A 19,873-nucleotide genomic window follows, 5' to 3' on the forward strand; every position below is an offset into this window, starting at 1 on the left:
CTGGGGACTGGGTCCTGGTGAAAAAACATGTGAGAAGAAGCTGCTTGGATATTCGTTGGCGTGGGCCCTTCCAGATCATCCTGATCACGAACACGGCTGTGAAGGTGGGAGGCCTGCCCAATTGGATCCACGCGTCACATACGCGAAGGGTTCCAGCACCTCGGGAAGAAACAGCTCCTCTCTCGGATAGACGTCCAGTAGAGGACCGAGAAGCCATAGAGGGGGCTAGCCAAGCTGTAGAGGTGCCAGCGGAAGCAGGGAACGAGTCTGACCAAGCTGAGGACGGTCAGTACAACAGCGAAACAGACGACGCTACAGAAGGAGAAAGTAGCTGGGAGTACGAGTCAGACACTGACAGGTCTGACAGAGAGCGAGAACAGACAAGAAGGAGAAGGAGTAGAAGGGCACGTGGAGAAGCTAATTGGCCGCAAAGAAGGAGCTCTAGCCTGAGGTCAACTCCAGAGGTAACCCTTCCTCCGATATCAGAAGACTCAGACCCGGAAGAAGGTGCTTAGGGCGCTGAAGCACCGGACCGAAGAAGGTCAAGAAGAGTGCGTGTGCCTAACAGAAGATACTCCACACCTGAGTGGACATATCTGGCGACAAATGTCTGTGAAACAGGAGACAGGGAGGATCCGAGCGGTGGTGGTGTCCAGTTCTGAGCCCATCGTCACCGTGGAAATACGACTGTTGGTACCCGGAGTCGAACAAGAAGGGTCACTAACATTCATGCTCCCCAGACCTCCCCGCCTCAGCAAGTTAAAACACATGTTTCTCTCAGAATTGCAATTCCCCGACTTTGGTACAACGATAACAGCACATGAAGAGCACAATCTTTGTTTGGAAATACTGAACTTTGCTATCGAAGCTGCAGGCACAAACCTGATAGTAGACTGTTAAAGGACTTTGTAAATAAAGCGAGCAGAAAAAGAAGATTACCTAGCGCCCAGGGAGCAGAGAATTTTAGGGAATTTCCCTTGAGTTGATGGAGAAGGGCTAGGGTTGTCTTTATTGAACTGTTAAAGGACTTTTGCGAAGAAGGTTGTCAGCTTCCAGTTGTGTGGATTCTAAAGACAAAAAGGATTAAAAAGAGACTGTAAAGGAACGAGAAGAAAAGAACTTTTTGCTAAGATAAGAGAGAGCCATATTGTCTGACGAAATGGAAGCCGGCACCCAGAACCGCAGAGCTAAATGTATAATAGGTACACTAATAGTAGGAGTGATAATATTGATAGCTTTAGTGGTAACAATTTCTTATGTAAAGGGATATGAGGAAGAGGCGAAGGTAACTGATGTGAAATCTGTAGAAACGCTTACACCCACTGTTGCTGGTGAGAAAAGGGAAAACACTCAAGAGAAAGCGTTATTAGCTGCAGAAGCCCGCAGGTTACACGTAGATGAGTCCCAAGGAGACTTTAGGTCAAATGCTTATGCTAAACTCTTATATGAATACGTGGATGCCATGGAGGTTAAGGATTGTTACGTCTGCATGCAGTTGCCGGCGTCTGTAGATGAAGGCATTAGATATCATCACCTCCCGCTGACATATGGCATTACATGTAGCTTATTGCTTAGTATATTTTATGAGAGAGATAGTTTTGAATACTATTTCTCCAACTATGATTCAGTGTTGCCAGAAGTCCCAAATTATAAGCAGATGAACAAATGGGACTACTGGAAGAGTGAAGACAGATTGGCCAAGTTCTTCATTCCTTGGATTACCTTAGATACTTCACATGCCCGTAGACATAACCTGACATGCAAGGTGTCAGAAGTCGAGAAGAAGTTCATAGGGCAGGTGGATGATCGTTACAGGAGACAAAAGATTTTGAAAAAATCAGGACAATGGAAAACAGATTGGACCGAGGAAGAGAAGGCACACAAGAGAAAGGGTAGTAGTGGTCCAATAGCTTTAGATAAGATGCAGAGAGGAAAGCTATGTCTTCACCGAGCCAAAACGTATTATGAAAATGTATACGTGGGAGAAGTCGACTGTGAACATGCTTTCAATATAGAGTACTATACTAAAGATTTCCTGAAGGGAATGCAAGTGATTCCAAATGTGTATTTTGTATGTGGAAGAAATGCCTACGTGAGACTACCTGACAACTGGTATGGATCATGTTACCTAGCAATTGTCTTCCCCAAAATATATCATGCACAAGACTTAGAGATCATTGAGGGCAAGACATCATCGAGGGGAAGGAGAGATGTAGGAGATGCAGAAATGGTTGGAGATGTCTTTGGAGCTATGTTCCCTCTTTTGGGTCTAATCCTTAATGATGTTAAAATTAGACGACTGGCAACAGTCGTCGACAGGTTGTCTGCCAGCACTGCTCAGTCCTTAATGCTGGTAGAAGGAGAGATGCAATCGATAAGGGCTATGGTTCTTCAGAACCGTCTTGCGTTAGATGTCCTACTAGCAAAAGAGGGCGGAGTCTGTAAGGCTTTGAAGGTCCAGGAATGTTGTACTTACATTCCAGACAATTCAAAGCCCCTTGAGAAAGTTATTAGGAACATAACTGATATTCACAAGGAGATCGAAGACTTGAGTAGAGAAAATGTCTGGGAAAAGGTGGGCCACGGAATGAGTGAAGTTGGAGGGTGGATTTCCACCCTAGGCAAAAGCTTTGTGTGGTATATACTAAAACCTGTCATCATAATATTGATCTGTGGGATCATATTGTGGGGATTGGTGAGGGTATTCAAATGGTACAGAGCAAGAAGGTCAGAAAGAGCCCAAAGAGAGCAGCTGCAGAGATTGGCTGCCATACAAGATAATCAGTACAGGAGTCTGAGGGCTCTGGAAGCGCAGAGACAAGTTATGCTAGCAATAACTGCAGTTTAAATGTTAGTGATGACCCCGAGAGGTCATCAAAGGGGGGAACTGAGAGAGCGCAGACTGACCTAAATGTATGAGTGCATCACACTTACCCGTAGTAAGCACAAATCATGAGGAGAAATGCCATGAGTGCTAATAGTATCTGCAATTATATTCTGAATGTATAGCTAATGTAGAGATTTAAGTAGAAGTGGAACTAATACAGAAATGTGTGACACTATTTGATTTTATTAGATGTGATTATTTCTGAATCCATGTCGTGTAGCTGTTAAAATGTAAGATGGCATGTGGTTAAACGCAGAATGTGGTAGGCCTCAGGGCCAGAGCTAAAAGGGAAGGTGTTTCTTTTCACGACATAGATTGTACTAATGTTTTGGTCATTGTATTAATGGGCCATGATTTATAGATGTGTTTACTGAATAATAGAATAAGAGTATTAACATGCTTTATTTAATGAAGAAGTTGAATGCTATAATTATTATGAGAAATGCTGTAGGCCTGAAATGTTTTAACGTTGGTTTACACGTACATGTCTGGGCCAAGAAATGTTGCGAACCTTTTTGGAAGTCTATGAGAGTTGGGATCTTGGCTGCAGATGTCTGTCTGCAAGAGAAAAGGGGGAATCCAATTATAAATAAAATGAATAGAGGTCTGTTCAGGAGACGGCCCAGACATGGAGGAGGGTTCCGGAATGTTTAAGGGGTATCAGCGGGCCGGAGAAGAGTCTGAGAAGCAAGGTCAACTCCAACGTATGAGGCCCAACACAAAGCAGCATGGAAAAAGCCAGAAGCTACACCACGTGAGGGGCGTCTCGCGAGGGGCGTCTCAAATGTTGTTGACTGTTTTGTATTAGGGACAGCACCCTTGGGTGGAGTTAGAGCAGATACCTGAGGACCCTTTAGAGAGCGGATGGGTAGGCAGAGAGGGGTCATGACTGGAGAACTATAGGTTTTCACCAAGAGACTTAGAGTGAGTGACTTCCCTTGGGGGTCATTCACTGCTGACACCTTTGTTAGGTTGGGATTTGGTTAAGTAGGGATACCATCTAGAGCAGGGTAGGGACAGCCTAACCTGTGCGTTTTCCTCCAACTTAAATGAAGGAGAGATATGCGTCAATGCTGATAGCTTTATTATTCTTAGAACTTGTGTTAGTAATTTCCGTTGCTCGTCTGAGGGCTTTCAGAGAGCACATGTATGTAGTTGGACCTGTGTATCTCGTGAATCTCATTCTGAGATGCCTGTATTTGCAGCTTATCCTAAGCTTACAATAAACTTTTGAAAGCTAGAAGTTGTTTGTGATCTTTTGGAGCGGGGTCCTTTATTGGGTGAACTAGCTTGGTAACAGAGGCACTTTCTTCCTCAAAGACAGGCAACAAAGGTTCAGTCGACCAGATCGAGGTTTGGATCAATAGTGATAAGGTATCGATCAAAATCTCGCCCTTCCACTGGCGCACCAAAGGCCCAATTATGTATTTATACTACGGCGCATCTTCCTCTGATGTGTCTGTAAAACGTACCTTTTTTTCACCGAAGTTTTGTCCTGAATTTTGACCTTGTGTCCTGAATTTTTGTCCTGAATTTTGACCTTGTGTCCTGAATTTTTGTCCTGAACGTTGGTCCTTTGTCCTGAATTTTTACACTCACCGTCCGGAATTTGCACCAATGCCAGTTGGTCAAAGTAGTAACAGGGTAATGATGTGGATATCTATGTTGTTTAGGTGTATAGTCCACAAGGAGGTGGGGAGACATCTGTTTAATTTCCCTTCGTCCTCAGGGGTCTGGAGATATCTGTAACTCTGGAAAGACGGGGACGTTTAACTGAATGTACCCCCAGCAAGGGGCGGTGACGGGTTTGGACGAATGCAAAAACAGCCCCATCACAAAGACAATGATTGGATTTGAAATTAAAATGTATAAGCTGTTAATGCTCCATAAAATGGCTAAGTGAGATAAGCACCCTTTTCAGATGACTGAATATCTTAGATTACAATCCCTGTGCAGGTGACTCACCTATCCAAGGCTGATGAAATAAGAGCCCAGGTTATGCATTTTATTGCAGATCCTGGAAGCTACACACCTGAAACTGCTACATATATACTTATTACATTTATATAAGTTATAGAAATTCATTGCAATTCAGAGCTTGCCTTAAATCATATTCTCTCCTTCGCAAATGATGGGTAGTGTTCGAAGTATTTGCATTTTACCAGTGACTTTTCAAGTTTAGCTTGAGGAAGCGTCAACAGACGCTGAAGTTTGTCTGTGATCCACAAGAGGTCACTGTCTACTCTATATCTACATTACACAGAAAAGGTGATAGACGTTTAGGCTTGTGCACGTAATATTATGCAACTTTAGAGCGTTGATAACATCTGTTTTTGTTACTGAACTTAGTGAAGTTATACTGATTTTATACATTTTTGAAGAACGAAAATGAGTGAGGTCTAGCTGGGGCAGAACTTGTGACACTCGAGTGGTGTCAGGTGTCGTAAACCCGTCAGCCTTTGTGCAAATCGTTTATCCATGAGGAGCTGAGCAACAAACAAAATAAAGTGCGCAAAATGTGGGGCATATTAACAACGGCCAGCGATAATCATCGCTGGCCGTGCTTAGCGATAATTTTATTATCGCAGGCTATCTCTGGTATTTATCCCCCTTGTAGCGCGTAATTAACAGCGCGTTACTCCAGGGCGATACAAATTCCAGAGATAACGAGGTTATCGCCCTTTTGCAGGGAACATCGCTGGTTTTCCAGCAATGTTCATTGCAAAAGGGCGATGCTGATACGACCCACAGGGGTCGTATCAGCATAATCCACCACCTATGTTAGAGATGGCTAAATCAGGATTTTAGCAGACGTTAGATTTTGGCGAAAAACGGCCATGTTAATTTAATGCATTCTGTCAATTTGCTCTGCACCACTGCACTCTATACCCATGCACTCCAAGCAACTGCACTCTATGACACTCTGTTGTGTAGCACTGCACTTTCTTCCACTGAACTCTTTGCTACTCTACTCTGTGCTACTTTACTCTGTGCCACTGTACTCTACTCTGCACCACTCTATGCCACTCTACTGTACTCTACAGCAATGCACTCCAGGCCACTCTAATCTACTGTGCAGCACTGCACTCTATGACACTGCACGCTACACCACTCCAGTTTATGCCACTCCACTCTGCACCATTCCACACCACACCACTCCACTCTGCAAGACTGCACTGTACGCCAACAAACTCTACACCACTTTTCTATACTACTCCACTCTTCCCTGCACCACTCCACTCTACACCACTTCAACTTGCTCTGAAACAATCTACTCTCCGCCACCGCACTCTATGCCAATGCAGTCTATGCAACTCTACCCCACTCTGCACCACTGCACTCTACGTCACAGCAATTAATGATGTGCCACTCTACTTTACATCTTTCTATTCTATGCCACTGTACTCTACCCTGTACCACTCCATTCTACTAAAAACAATCTATCCTATGCCACTGCACTCTATACCACTGCATTCTATGCTACTCTACACCACTCTGCACCACTCCAGTCTGTGCTATGCCACTGTACTCTAAACCACTGACTCTATGCCACTGCACTCTATACCACTGCATTCTATGCTACTCTACACCACTCTGCACCACTCCAGTCTGCGCTATGCCACTGTACTCTAAACCACTGCACTCTATGCCAGTGCGCTCTAATCACTTTACTCAAAAGCAACGCATTGTATGCCACTGCACCTACTGCAAACAACACAGTTGATGGACAGAATGTAGAACAATGTCATACATTCACCCCAGTACAAGGATCTGGGCCTAAATCCATCGTTTTTTTGCACTCCACACCACCCTGGGTTAGACACTGGCTATATGCAAATCAGCTCTGACCCTGTGCCTCATGGGAACAGTCCAGTCCGAACTACCAAGCCATGTCTTTCCCAGACCGGAATCAAGCATCCAAGGACCGGTTTCTGGCTATCAGCCTTCATTCAGCCTGGATAGCTTGACTCCAGTGGTGTGGAGAGCCTGGGACTCACGTCTGAGCATACCCAGCCCACTCGGGGTGAAAATTGCAAAAAACAAAGTTGATGGACAGAATGTAGAACAATGTCATACATTCAGCCCAGTACAAGGATCTGGGCCTAAATCCATCGTTTTTTTGCACTCCACACCACCCTGGGTTAGACACTGGCTATATGCAAATCAGCTCTGACCCTGTGCCTCATGGGAACAGTCCAGTCCGAACTACCAAGCCATGTCTTTCCCAGACCGGAATCAAGCATCCAAGGACCGGTTTCTGGCTATCAGCTTTCATTCAGCCTGGATAGCTTGACTCCAGTGGTGTGGAGAGCCTGGGACTCACGTCTGAGCATACCCAGCCCACTCGGGGGGAAAATTGCAAAAAACACAGTTGATGGACAGAATGTTGAACAATGTCATACATTCACCCCAGTACAAGGATCTGGGCCTAAATCCATCTTTTTTTTGCACTCCACACCACCCTGGGTTAGACACTGGCTATATGCAAATCAGCTCTGACCCTGTGCCTCATGGGAACAGTCCAGTCCGAACTACCAAGCCATGTCTTTCCCAGACCGGAATCAAGCATCCAAGGACCGGTTTCTGGCTATCAGCCTTCATTCAGCCTGGATAGCTTGACTCCAGTGGTGTGGAGAGCCTGGGACTCACGTCTGAGCATACCCAGCCCACTCGGGGTGAAAATTGCAAAAAACACAGTTGATGGACAGAATGTAGAACAATGTCATACATTCACCCCAGTACAAGGATCTGGGCCTAAATCCATCGTTTTTTTGCACTCCATACCACCCTTGGTTAGACACTGGCTATATGCAAATCAGCTCTGACCCTGTGCCTCATGGGAACAGTCCAGTCCGAACTACCAAGCCATGTCTTTCCCAGACCGGAATCAAGCATCCAAGGACCGGTTTCTGGCTATCAACCTTCATTCAGCCTGGATAGCTTGACTCCAGTGGTGTGGAGAGCCTGGGACTCACGTCTGAGCATACCCAGCCCACTCGGGGTGAAAATTGCAAAAAACACAGTTGATGGACAGAATGTAGAACAATGTCATACATTCACCCCAGTACAAGGATCTGGGCCTAAATCCATCGTTTTTTTGCACTCCACACCACCCTGGGTTAGACACTGGCTATATGCAAATCAGCTCTGACCCTGTGCCTCATGGGAACAGTCCAGTCCGAACTACCAAGCCATGTCTTTCCCAGACCGGAATCAAGCATCCAAGGACCGGTTTCTGGCTATCAGCCTTCATTCAGCCTGGATAGCTTGACTCCAGTGGTGTGGAGAGCCTGGGACTCACCTCTGAGCATACCCAGCCCACTCAGGGTGAAAATTGCAAAAAACACAGTTGATGGACAGAATGTAGAACAATGTCATACATTCACCCCAGTACAAGGATCTGGGCCTAAATCCATCGTTATTTTGCACTCCACACCACCCTGGGTTAGACACTGGCTATATGCAAATCAGCTCTGACCCTGTGCCTCATGGGAACAGTCCAGTCCGAACTACCAAGCCATGTCTTTCCCAGACCGGAATCAAGCATCCAAGGACCGGTTTCTGGCTATCAGCCTTCATTCAGCCTGGATAGCTTGACTCCAGTGGTGTGGAGAGCCTGGGACTCACGTCTGAGCATACCCAGCCCACTCGGGGTGAAAATTGCAAAAAACACAGTTGATGGACAGAATGTAGAACAATGTCATACATTCACCCCAGTACAAGGATCTGGGCCTAAATCCATAGTTTTTTTGCACTCCACACCACCCTGGGTTAGACACTGGCTATATGCAAATCAGCTCTGACCCTGTGCCTCATGGGAACAGTCCAGTCCGAACTACCAAGCCATGTCTTTCCCAGACCGGAATCAAGCATCCAAGGACCGGGTTCTGGCTATCAGCCTTCATTCAGCCTGGATAGCTTGACTCCAGTGGTGTGGAGAGCCTGGGACTCACGTCTAAGCATACCCAGCCCACTCGGGGTGAAAATTGCAAAAAACACAGTTGATGGACAGAATGTAGAACAATGTCATACATTCACCCCAGTACAAAGATCTGGGCCTAAATCCATCGTTTTTTTGCACTCCACACCACTCTGGGTTAGACACTGGCTATATGCAAATCAGCTCTGACCCTGTGCCTCATGTGAACAGTCCAGTCCGAACTACCAAGCCATGTCTTTCCCAGACCGGAATCAAGCATCCAAGGACCGGTTTCTGGCTATCAGCCTTCATTCAGCCTGGATAGCTTGACTCCAGTGGTGTGGAGAGCCTGGGACTCACGTCTGAGCATACCCAGCCGACTCGGGGTGAAAATTGCAAAAAACACAGTTGATGGACAGAATGTAGAACAATGTCATACATTCACCCCAGTACAAGGATCTGGGCCTAAATCCATCGTTTTTTTGCACTCCACACCACCCTGGGTTAGACACTGGCTATATGCAAATCAGCTCTGACCCTGTGCCTCATGGGAACAGTCCAGTCCGAACTACCAAGCCATGTCTTTCCCAGACCGGAATCAAGCATCCAAGGACCGGTTTCTGGCTATCAGCCTTCATTCAGCCTGGATAGCTTGACTCCAGTGGTGTGGAGAGCCTGGGACTCACGTCTGAGCATACCCAGCCCACATGAGGCACAGGGTCAGAGCTGATTTGCATATAGCCAGTGTCTAACCCAGGGTGGTGTGGAGTGCAAAAAAACGATGGATTTAGGCCCAGATCCTTGTACTGGGGTGAATGTATGACATTGTTCTACATTCTGTCCATCAACTGTGTTTTTTGCAATTTTCACCCCGAGTGGGCTGGGTATGCTCAGACGTGAGTCCCAGGCTCTCCACACCACTGGAGTCAAGCTATCCAGGCTGATGAAGGCTGATAGCCAGAAACCGGTCCTTGGATGCTTGATTCCGGTCTGGGATAGACATGGCTTGGTAGTTCGGACTGGACTGTTCCCATGAGGCACAGGGTCAGAGCTGATTTGCATATAGCCAGTGTCTAACCCAGGGTGGCGTGGAGTGCAAAAAAACGATGGATTTAGGCCCAGATCCTTGTACTGGGGTGAATGTATGACATTGTTCTACATTCTGTCCATCAACTGTGTTTTTTGCAATTTTCACCCCGAGTGGGCTGGGTATGCTCAGACGTGAGTCCCAGGCTCTCCACACCACTGGAGTCAAGCTATCCAGCCTGATGAAGGCTGATAGCCAGAAACCGGTCCTTGGATGCTTGATTCCGGTCTGGGAAAGACATGGCTTGGTAGTTCGGACTGGACTGTTCCCATGAGGCACAGGGTCAGAGCTGATTTGCATATAGCCAGTGTCTAACCCAGGGTGGTGTGGAGTGCAAAAAAACGATGGATTTAGGCCCAGATCCTTGTACTGGGGTGAATGTATGACATTGTTCTACATTCTGTCCATCAACTGTGTTTTTTGCAATTTTCACCCCGAGTGGGCTGGGTATGCTCAGACGTGAGTCCCAGGCTCTCCACACCACTGGAGTCAAGCTATCCAGGCTGATGAAGGCTGATAGCCAGAAACCGGTCCTTGGATGCTTGATTCCGGTCTGGGAAAGACATGGCTTGGTAGTTCGGACTGGACTGTTCCCATGAGGCACAGGGTCAGAGCTGATTTGCATATAGCCAGTGTCTAACCCAGGGTGGTGTGGAGTGCAAAAAAACGATGGATTTAGGCCCAGATCCTTGTACTGGGGTGAATGTATGACATTGTTCTACATTCTGTCCATCAACTGTGTTTTTTGCAATTTTCACCCCGAGTGGGCTGGGTATGCTCAGACGTGAGTCCCAGGCTCTCCACACCACTGGAGTCAAGCTATTCAGGCTGATGAAGGCAGATAGCCAGAAACCGGTCCTTGGATGCTTGATTCCGGTCTGGGAAAGACATGGCTTGGTAGTTCGGACTGGACTGTTCCCATGAGGCACAGGGTCAGAGCTGATTTGCATATAGCCAGTGTCTAACCCAGGGTGGTGTGGAGTGCAAAAAAACGATGGATTTAGGCCCAGATCCTTGTACTGGGGTGAATGTATGACACTGTTCTACATTCTGTCCATCAACTGTGTTTTTTGCAATTTTCACCCCGAGTGGGCTGGGTATGCTCAGACGTGAGTCCCAGGCTCTCCATACCACTGGAGTCAAGCTATCCAGGCTGATGAAGGCTGATAGCCAGAAACCGGTCCTTGGATGCTTGATTCCGGTCTGGGAAAGACATGGCTTGGTAGTTCAGACTGGACTGTTCCCATGAGGCACAGGGTCAGAGCTGATTTGCATATAGCCAGTGTCTAACCCAGGGTGGTGTGGAGTGCAAAAAAACGATGGATTTAGGCCCAGATCCTTGTACTGGGGTGAATGTATGACATTGTTCTACATTCTGTCCATCAACTGTGTTTTTTGCAATTTTCACCCCGAGTGGGCTGGGTATGCTTAGACGTGAGTCCCAGGCTCTCCACACCACTGGAGTCAAGCTATCCAGGCTGATGAAGGCTGATAGCCAGAAACCGGTCCTTGGATGCTTGATTCCGGTCTGGGATAGACATGGCTTGGTAGTTCGGACTGGACTGTTCCCATGAGGCACAAGGTCAGAGCTGATTTGCATATAGCCAGTGTCTAACCCAGGGTGGTGTGGAGTGCAAAAAAACGATGGATTTAGGCCCAGATCCTTGTACTGGGGTGAATGTATGACATTGTTCTACATTCTGTCCATCAACTGTGTTTTTTGCAATTTTCACCCCGAGTGGGCTGGGTATGCTCAGACGTGAGTCCCAGGCTCTCCACACCACTGGAGTCAAGCTATCCAGGCTGATGAAGGCTGATAGCCAGAAACCGGTCCTTGGATGCTTGATTCCGGTCTGGGAAAGACATGGCTTGGTAGTTCGGACTGGACTGTTCCCATGAGGCACAGGGTCAGAGCTGATTTGCATATAGCCAGTGTCTAACCCAGGGTGGTATGGAGTGCAAAAAAACGATGGATTTAGGCCCAGATCCTTGTACTGGGGTGAATGTATGACATTGTTCTACATTCTGTCCATCAACTGTGTTTTTTGCAATTTTCCCCCCGAGTGGGCTGGGTATGCTCAGACGTGAGTCCCAGGCTCTCCACACCACTGGAGTCAAGCTATCCAGGCTGATGAAGGCTGATAGCCAGAAACCGGTCCTTGGATGCTTGATTCCGGTCTGGAATAGACATGGCTTGGTAGTTCGGACTGGACTGTTCCCATGAGGCACAGGGTCAGAGCTGATTTGCATATAGCCAGTGTCTAACCCAGGGTGGTGTGGAGTGCAAAAAAACAATGGATTTAGGCCCAGATCCTTGTACTGGGGTGAATGTATGACATTGTTCTACATTCTGTCCATCAACTGTGTTTTTTGCAATTTTCACCCCGAGTGGGCTGGGTATGCTCAGACGTGAGTCCCAGGCTCTCCACACCACTGGAGTCAAGCTATCCAGGCTGATGAAGGCTGATAGCCAGAAACCGGTCCTTGGATGCTTGATTCCGGTCTGGGATAGACATGGCTTGGTAGTTCGGACTGGACTGTTCCCATGAGGCACAGGGTCAGAGCTGATTTGCATATAGCCAGTGTCTAACCCAGGGTGGTGTGGAGTGCAAAAAAACAATGGATTTAGGCCCAGATCCTTGTACTGGGCTGAATGTATGACATTGTTCTACATTCTGCCCATCAACTGTGTTTTTTGCAATTTTCACCCCGAGTGGGCTGGGTATGCTCAGACGTGAGTCCCAGGCTCTCCACACCACTGGAGTCAAGCTATCCAGGCTGATGAAGGCTGATAGCCAGAAACCGGTCCTTGGATGCTTGATTCCGGTCTGGGAAAGACATGGCTTGGTAGTTCGGAGTGGACTGTTCCCATGAGGCACAGGGTCAGAGCTGATTTGCATATAGCCAGTGTCTAACCCAGGGTGGTGTGGAGTGCAAAAAAACGATGGATTTAGGCCCAGATCCTTGTACTGGGGTGAATGTATGACATTGTTCTACATTCTGTCCATCAACTGTGTTTTTTGCAATTTTCAGCCCAAGTGGGCTGGGTATGCTCAGACGTGAGTTCCAGGCTCTCCATACCACTGGAGTCAAGCTATCCAGGCTGATGAAGGCTGATAGCCAGAAACCGGTCCTTGGATGCTTGATTCCGGTCTGGGAAAGACATGGCTTGGTAGTTCAGACTGGACTGTTCCCATGAGGCACAGGGTCAGAGCTGATTTGCATATAGCCAGTGTCTAACCCAGGGTGGTGTGGAGTGCAAAAAAACGATGGATTTAGGCCCAGATCCTTGTACTGGGGTGAATGTATGACATTGTTCTACATTCTGTCCATCAACTGTGTTTTTTGCAATTTTCACCCCGAGTGGGCTGGGTATGCTCAGACGTGAGTCCCAGGCTCTCCACACCACTGGAGTCAAGCTATCCAGGCTGATGAAGGCTGATAGCCAGAAACCGGTCCTTGGATGCTTGATTCCGGTTTGGGATAGACATGGCTTGGTAGTTCGGACTGGACTGTTCCCATGAGGCACAAGGTCAGAGCTGATTTGCATATAGCCAGTGTCTAACCCAGGGTGGTGTGGAGTGCAAAAAAACGATGGATTTAGGCCCAGATCCTTGTACTGGGGTGAATGTATGACATTGTTCAACATTCTGTCCATCAACTGTGTTTTTTGCAATTTTCACCCCGAGTGGGCTGGGTATGCTCAGACGTGAGTCCCAGGCTCTCCACACCACTGGAGTCAAGCTATCCAGGCTGATGAAGGTTGATAGCCAGAAACCGGTCCTTGGATGCTTGATTCCGGTCTGGGAAAGACATGGCTTGGTAGTTCGGACTGGACTGTTCCCATGAGGCACAGGGTCAGAGCTGATTTGCATATAGCCAGTGTCTAACCCAGGGTGGTGTGGAGTGCAAAAAAACGATGGATTTAGGCCCAGATCCTTGTACTGGGGTGAATGTATGACATTGTTCTACATTCTGTCCATCAACTGTGTTTTTTGCAATTTTCACCCCGAGTGGGCTGGGTATGCTCAGACGTGAGTCCCAGGCTCTCCACACCACTGGAGTCAAGCTATCCAGGATGATGAAGGCTGATAGCCAGAAACCGGTCCTTGGATGCTTGATTCCGGTCTGGGATAGACATGGCTTGGTAGTTCGGACTGGACTGTTCCCATGAGGCACAGGGTCAGAGCTGATTTGCATATAGCCAGTGTCTAACCCAGGGTGGTGTGGAGTGCAAAAAAACGATGAATTTAGGCCCAGATCCTTGTACTGGGGTGAATGTATGACATTGTTCTACATTCTGTCCATCAACTGTGTTTTTTGCAATTTTCACCCCGAGTGGGCTGGGTATGCTCAGACGTGAGTCCCAGGCTCTCCACACCACTGGAGTCAAGCTATCCAGGCTGATGAAGGCTGATAGCCAGAAACCGGTCCTTGGATGCTTGATTCCGGTCTGGGATAGACATGGCTTGGTAGTTCGGACTGGACTGTTCCCATGAGGCACAGGGTCAGAGCTGATTTGCATATAGCCAGTGTCTAACCCAGGGTGGTGTGGAGTGCAAAAAAACGATGGATTTAGGCCCAGATCCTTGTACTGGGCTGAATGTATGACATTGTTCTACATTCTGCCCATCAACTGTGTTTTTTGCAATTTTCACCCCGAGTGGGCTGGGTATGCTCAGACGTGAGTCCCAGGCTCTCCACACCACTGGAGTCAAGCTATCCAGGCTGATGAAGGCTGATAGCCAGAAACCGGTCCTTGGATGCTTGATTCCGGTCTGGGAAAGACATGGCTTGGTAGTTCGGACTGGACTGTTCCCATGAGGCACAGGGTCAGAGCTGATTTGCATATAGCCAGTGTCTAACCCAGGGTGGTGTGGAGTGCAAAAAAACGATGGATTTAGGCCCAGATCCTTGTACTGGGGTGAATGTATGACATTGTTCTACATTCTGTCCATCAACTGTGTTTTTTGCAATTTTCAGCCCGAGTGGGCTGGGTATGCTCAGACGTGAGTTCCAGGCTCTCCATACCACTGGAGTCAAGCTATCCAGGCTGATGAAGGCTGATAGCCAGAAACCGGTCCTTGGATGCTTGATTCCGGTCTGGGAAAGACATGGCTTGGTAGTTCAGACTGGACTGTTCCCATGAGGCACAGGGTCAGAGCTGATTTGCATATAGCCAGTGTCTAACCCAGGGTGGTGTGGAGTGCAAAAAAACGATGGATTTAGGCCCAGATCCTTGTACTGGGGTGAATGTATGACATTGTTCTACATTCTGTCCATCAACTGTGTTTTTTGCAATTTTCACCCCGAGTGGGCTGGGTATGCTCAGACGTGAGTCCCAGGCTCTCCACACCACTGGAGTCAAGCTATCCAGGCTGATGAAGGCTGATAGCCAGAAACCGGTCCTTGGATGCTTGATTCCGGTTTGGGATAGACATGGCTTGGTAGTTCGGACTGGACTGTTCCCATGAGGCACAAGGTCAGAGCTGATTTGCATATAGCCAGTGTCTAACCCAGGGTGGTGTGGAGTGCAAAAAAACGATGGATTTAGGCCCAGATCCTTGTACTGGGGTGAATGTATGACATTGTTCAACATTCTGTCCATCAACTGTGTTTTTTGCAATTTTCACCCCGAGTGGGCTGGGTATGCTCAGACGTGAGTCCCAGGCTCTCCACACCACTGGAGTCAAGCTATCCAGGCTGATGAAGGCTGATAGCCAGAAACCGGTCCTTGGATGCTTGATTCCGGTCTGGGAAAGACATGGCTTGGTAGTTCGGACTGGACTGTTCCCATGAGGCACAGGGTCAGAGCTGATTTGCATATAGCCAGTGTCTAACCCAGGGTGGTGTGGAGTGCAAAAAAACGATGGATTTAGGCCCAGATCCTTGTACTGGGGTGAATGTATGACATTGTTCTACATTCTGTCCATCAACTGTGTTTTTTGCAATTTTCACCCCGAGTGGGCTGGGTATGCTCAGACGTGAGTCCCAGGCTCTCCACACCACTGGAGTCAAGCTATCCAGGATGATGAAGGCTGATAGCCAGAAACCGGTCCTTGGATGCTTGATTCCGGTCTGGGATAGACATGGCTTGGTAGTTCGGACTGGACTGTTCCCATGAGGCACAGGGTCAGAGCTGATTTGCATATAGCCAGTGTCTAACCCAGGGTGGTGTGGAGTGCAAAAAAACGATGGATTTAGGCCCAGATCCTTGTACTGGGGTGAATGTATGACATTGTTCTACATTCTGTCCATCAACTGTGTTTTTTGCAATTTTCACCCCGAGTGGGCTGGGTATGCTCAGACGTGAGTCCCAGGCTCTTCACACCACTGGAGTCAAGCTATCCAGGCTGATGAAGGCTGATAGCCAGAAACCGGTCCTTGGATGCTTGATTCCGGTCTGGGAAAGACATGGCTTGGTAGTTCGGACTGGACTGTTCCCATGAGGCACAGGGTCAGAGCTGATTTGCATATAGCCAGTGTCTAACCCAGGGTGGTGTGGAGTGCAAAAAAACGATGGATTTAGGCCCAGATCCTTGTACTGGGGTGAATGTATGACATTGTTCTACATTCTGTCCATCAACTGTGTTTTTTGCAATTTTCACCCCGAGTGGGCTGGGTATGCTCAGACGTGAGTCCCAGGCTCTCCACACCACTGGAGTCAAGCTATCCAGGCTGATGAAGGCTGATAGCCAGAAACCGGTCCTTGGATGCTTGATTCCGGTCTGGGAAAGACATGGCTTGGTAGTTCGGACTGGACTGTTCCCATGAGGCACAGTGTCAGAGCTGATTTGCATATAGCCAGTGTCTAACCCAGGGTGGTGTGGGGTGCAAAAAAACGATGGATTTAGGCCCAGATCCTTGTACTGGGGTGAATGTATGACATTGTTCTACATTCTGTCAATCAACTGTGTTTTTTGCCACTGCACCTACAACAGACACTTTGCACCAATTCACATTACACCACTATACTCTATATCATTCTACTCTACACCTCTGCACTCTACCCTACACCACTGCATTCCATGCCACTTCACCTTTTGCCACTGAACTTCACTCTGTGTCACTCTGCGCCACTACAGTCTACGATATTGTACTCTACGCCATCTGCAATCTCCTCTTCACCGCTCTGCTCTATGTCACTGCACTCCACCGGATGCACTCTACACCACTTTACTCAAAACCAATGCACTCTACACCAATCTACACTGCACCACTGTACTTTACCCTTCTTCCCTCTAGGCCACTCTACTCCACTCCTCTCTACTCCATTCCATTCCACAATACTCCACTCTATGCTGCTCTACTCCATTAAACTAAACTTTGCTCCACTGACACTCTACTCCACTCTATGCCACTCCATTCTACAGCACTATACTCCACTCTATGTCATTCTATGACACTACTCCACTCTACTACGTTCTACGCAATTACCTCTATGCAGCTCAATACCACTTTTCTACTCCACTCTATGCCACTCCAGTCTATGACAATCTACTCTGGTGCACACCATTCTACTCTGCAGCACTCTACTCTACAACCTCTATGCCACTCCATTCTGCTCTACACCACTCCACAACACTTTATGCCATTCCACTCTAACACTGTGCTCCATTCTACACCACTCAACTGTACGACATTCTACTGTATGACACTGTACTCCCTCCATGACACTCCACAACACTGTATGCTACTCCATGGCATTCCACTTCACTCCTCTCCAAGTCACTCAACTCTACTGTACGCCACTCCATAACACTCCTCTCTACTCCATTTTAAGACAGTCCACTCCATGCCACTCTCCTTTACCCCACTAACTTTTAGCCATGCTGAACAGCAGCTACTGTGGTGTACAAATTTGCTAAAACATATTGGCCAAGCCAAAAACTCTTGCATACGTGCGACCTAATGGCTTTGCCAATGCTTGTTCTACATGTGATGCATTCCGCATCACACACAGAAAAAGGAAAATGCCTTTAAGGATTGTTTTTTTGCAGGAAGGTGTCACTTTCTGTACAAAACCAATCCTGCCAGTGATGCAGGCACCCATGCACCATGGGAGCACACAGTGCGCCATCGCAAGTCGGAAGCAGAAATGCAGCATATGTTTGAAAAGATGGTGCAGTTCTGATGTCTCCCTTTCACGCAACGCAGCGCAACAGGTTATCTTGCTGCGCTGTGCTGCATGAAATGTTGGTATATCTGACCCGGGTGTTTGGCCTTCTTCCTCTTTGTGGTCACAGAACTGCTCCATCACTTGCAGTATTATAATGTAATACGGGGGTATTTTATCTCGTATATGCTCTTCTTTGAGGCCATTTTCATCATGCGTTCGCTTCACATGGTTAGATTGTTTCCCTTCATCCCTCCCTTAGCACTCGTGTGTGACTGAAGTATTCAGGGCTTTAATTGGGATGAAAAAAGTAGGAGGGCTCTTAAAGGGGCATGTCCAATGTAATTAAGGGCGTATTTTAGAACAAGTAAGCGAAAACTTTATGCTTAGCATAGTGTGCCACCCGACTGATATTTGGCTGCTTCTGTCATTGCACCCGGGTATATAATACAAGTAACATTTTACCTACAACAAGCCAGAAATAGACTTTGTCAATGGTTGTTAGTTGCATAAGCAACAACTCTGGCTTCGTTGAATATAATCTGACAATCCTTCAGTTCTGAAATGATGAGCCTGTGAAAAAACTTTTAACGAGCCTCTTCGAAGTTACCCCAAAGGCAGTGAAGGGTGGCGCTGCTGCAGATTTAAGATATTTTTTCACCTGGAGGGTGGGAGCAAAAATGGAGAGCCCGATAGAGACCCGTCTGACACCAGCTTTTTAAAACTGCTGGTGCTGAGCCCCGGTGCGTCCCGGCCCACTTAAAGCCCTGGGAGTATTTATTTGGGGGTTCCGCCGCCCCTGCTCCCGGGCCGTAGCTAGTCTCAGGGCTTAGCCTCTCTGTCCGCGGTGGAGCATTTCAATAGCGCCAGAACTCAGCACCCCACGGGCTCCCACCCCCGGTTTCCTGGTTTCCGCCCCAGTTTCCTGCGCCTCGGCTTTCTTTTCTGGTCGCCCGCTGATAAGTCTGGCCAGAGCTGGTGGCGACACCAGACCCCGCTCCCTCCCGCACTCGCCTGTCCCTGTGCTTCCGTGCTCCGACGGTAAGGCCTGCATGATCCACCCGGAGCTCTGAGCGTGCGCCGAGAAGCAAGCCTCCCTGCTCCAAGCGTAAGTGCCTTAGGCATCTTTTACCTAACTCTCCCTAACATGTCCGTTGTAAGGAAGGAGAGGACCAGGACGATTCCTTGATTTTCCCAGGATCACGCAATTTAATCAGATGAGCCCGCCGGGATCATCATTAGACTCGAGATTTCCTATTTCGCAGGCACATAAACAGTAGATGACAGTCCCCTTCTTAAGCGAGCCCCTGCCTTCTGGAAGCTGGAACTTCCTTCATGCCATCAAAGTGAACCCCTGCGCTCCCGCGCATCCTTTCCTCTCCCTATGGCCCATGGGCTCGGAGACACCGGTACACAGGTGAGCGCCGCGAGGCCGGCCAAGGCGCAGGCGCGTTTTCATTCAATCCTTTTCTATTGCGTCAAAAACCAAGCCAGGACGTCTTTTCGCTCACAAGGGTGGGTTATTCTATTGAGAAGATACTATCATTTGCACCGATAAAATAATAATAGCATCGAATGAAAATGGCACTTTAAAAGGCGCTTAAGTAGTTCGATCCCCCACGCCGGCGGAAGCTCAGCTCAGCATCATGTGACTCTGGGCATAGCTCACTTAATCACTCCCCAGCGCTCCCTTCCCTCCCGCAGCGCCTAGATACCCCTTAGGGGTGATGAGTTCGGGCTTTACAAATGTGGTAAAAAGAGTTACCATCGCCTAGCAATAATATGTATTGTATAAATGCCGAAGGACTTTTCAGTTGGTGCGTGTGCGCTATAAATGGTATTATTCAACGTTACACCCATCTT

The 19,873-nt window shown here is 47.9% G+C and overlaps 1 protein-coding gene across 2 annotated transcripts in view; it reads left to right on the plus strand.

Moving 5' to 3' along the window:
- Positions 1 to 19,873, plus strand: part of LOC144823009 (gap junction alpha-4 protein-like) — a 117,905-nt gene that overhangs the window by 75,205 nt on the left and 22,827 nt on the right. Inside the window, exon 1 of one of the 2 annotated variants that reach the window (XM_078681121.1) lies at positions 18,993 to 19,118. The exons of the other annotated variant lie outside the window; for it this stretch is intronic. The gene's annotated coding sequence lies outside the window, so the exon portion shown is untranslated. Of the gene's footprint in view, positions 1 to 18,992; positions 19,119 to 19,873 lie in introns of those variants that run through there. 2 annotated transcript variants of the gene reach the window in all.

This window comes from Lissotriton helveticus, chromosome 3_1, assembly GCF_964261635.1.
Source record: "Lissotriton helveticus chromosome 3_1, aLisHel1.1, whole genome shotgun sequence".
NCBI lineage: Eukaryota > Metazoa > Chordata > Amphibia > Caudata > Salamandridae > Lissotriton > Lissotriton helveticus.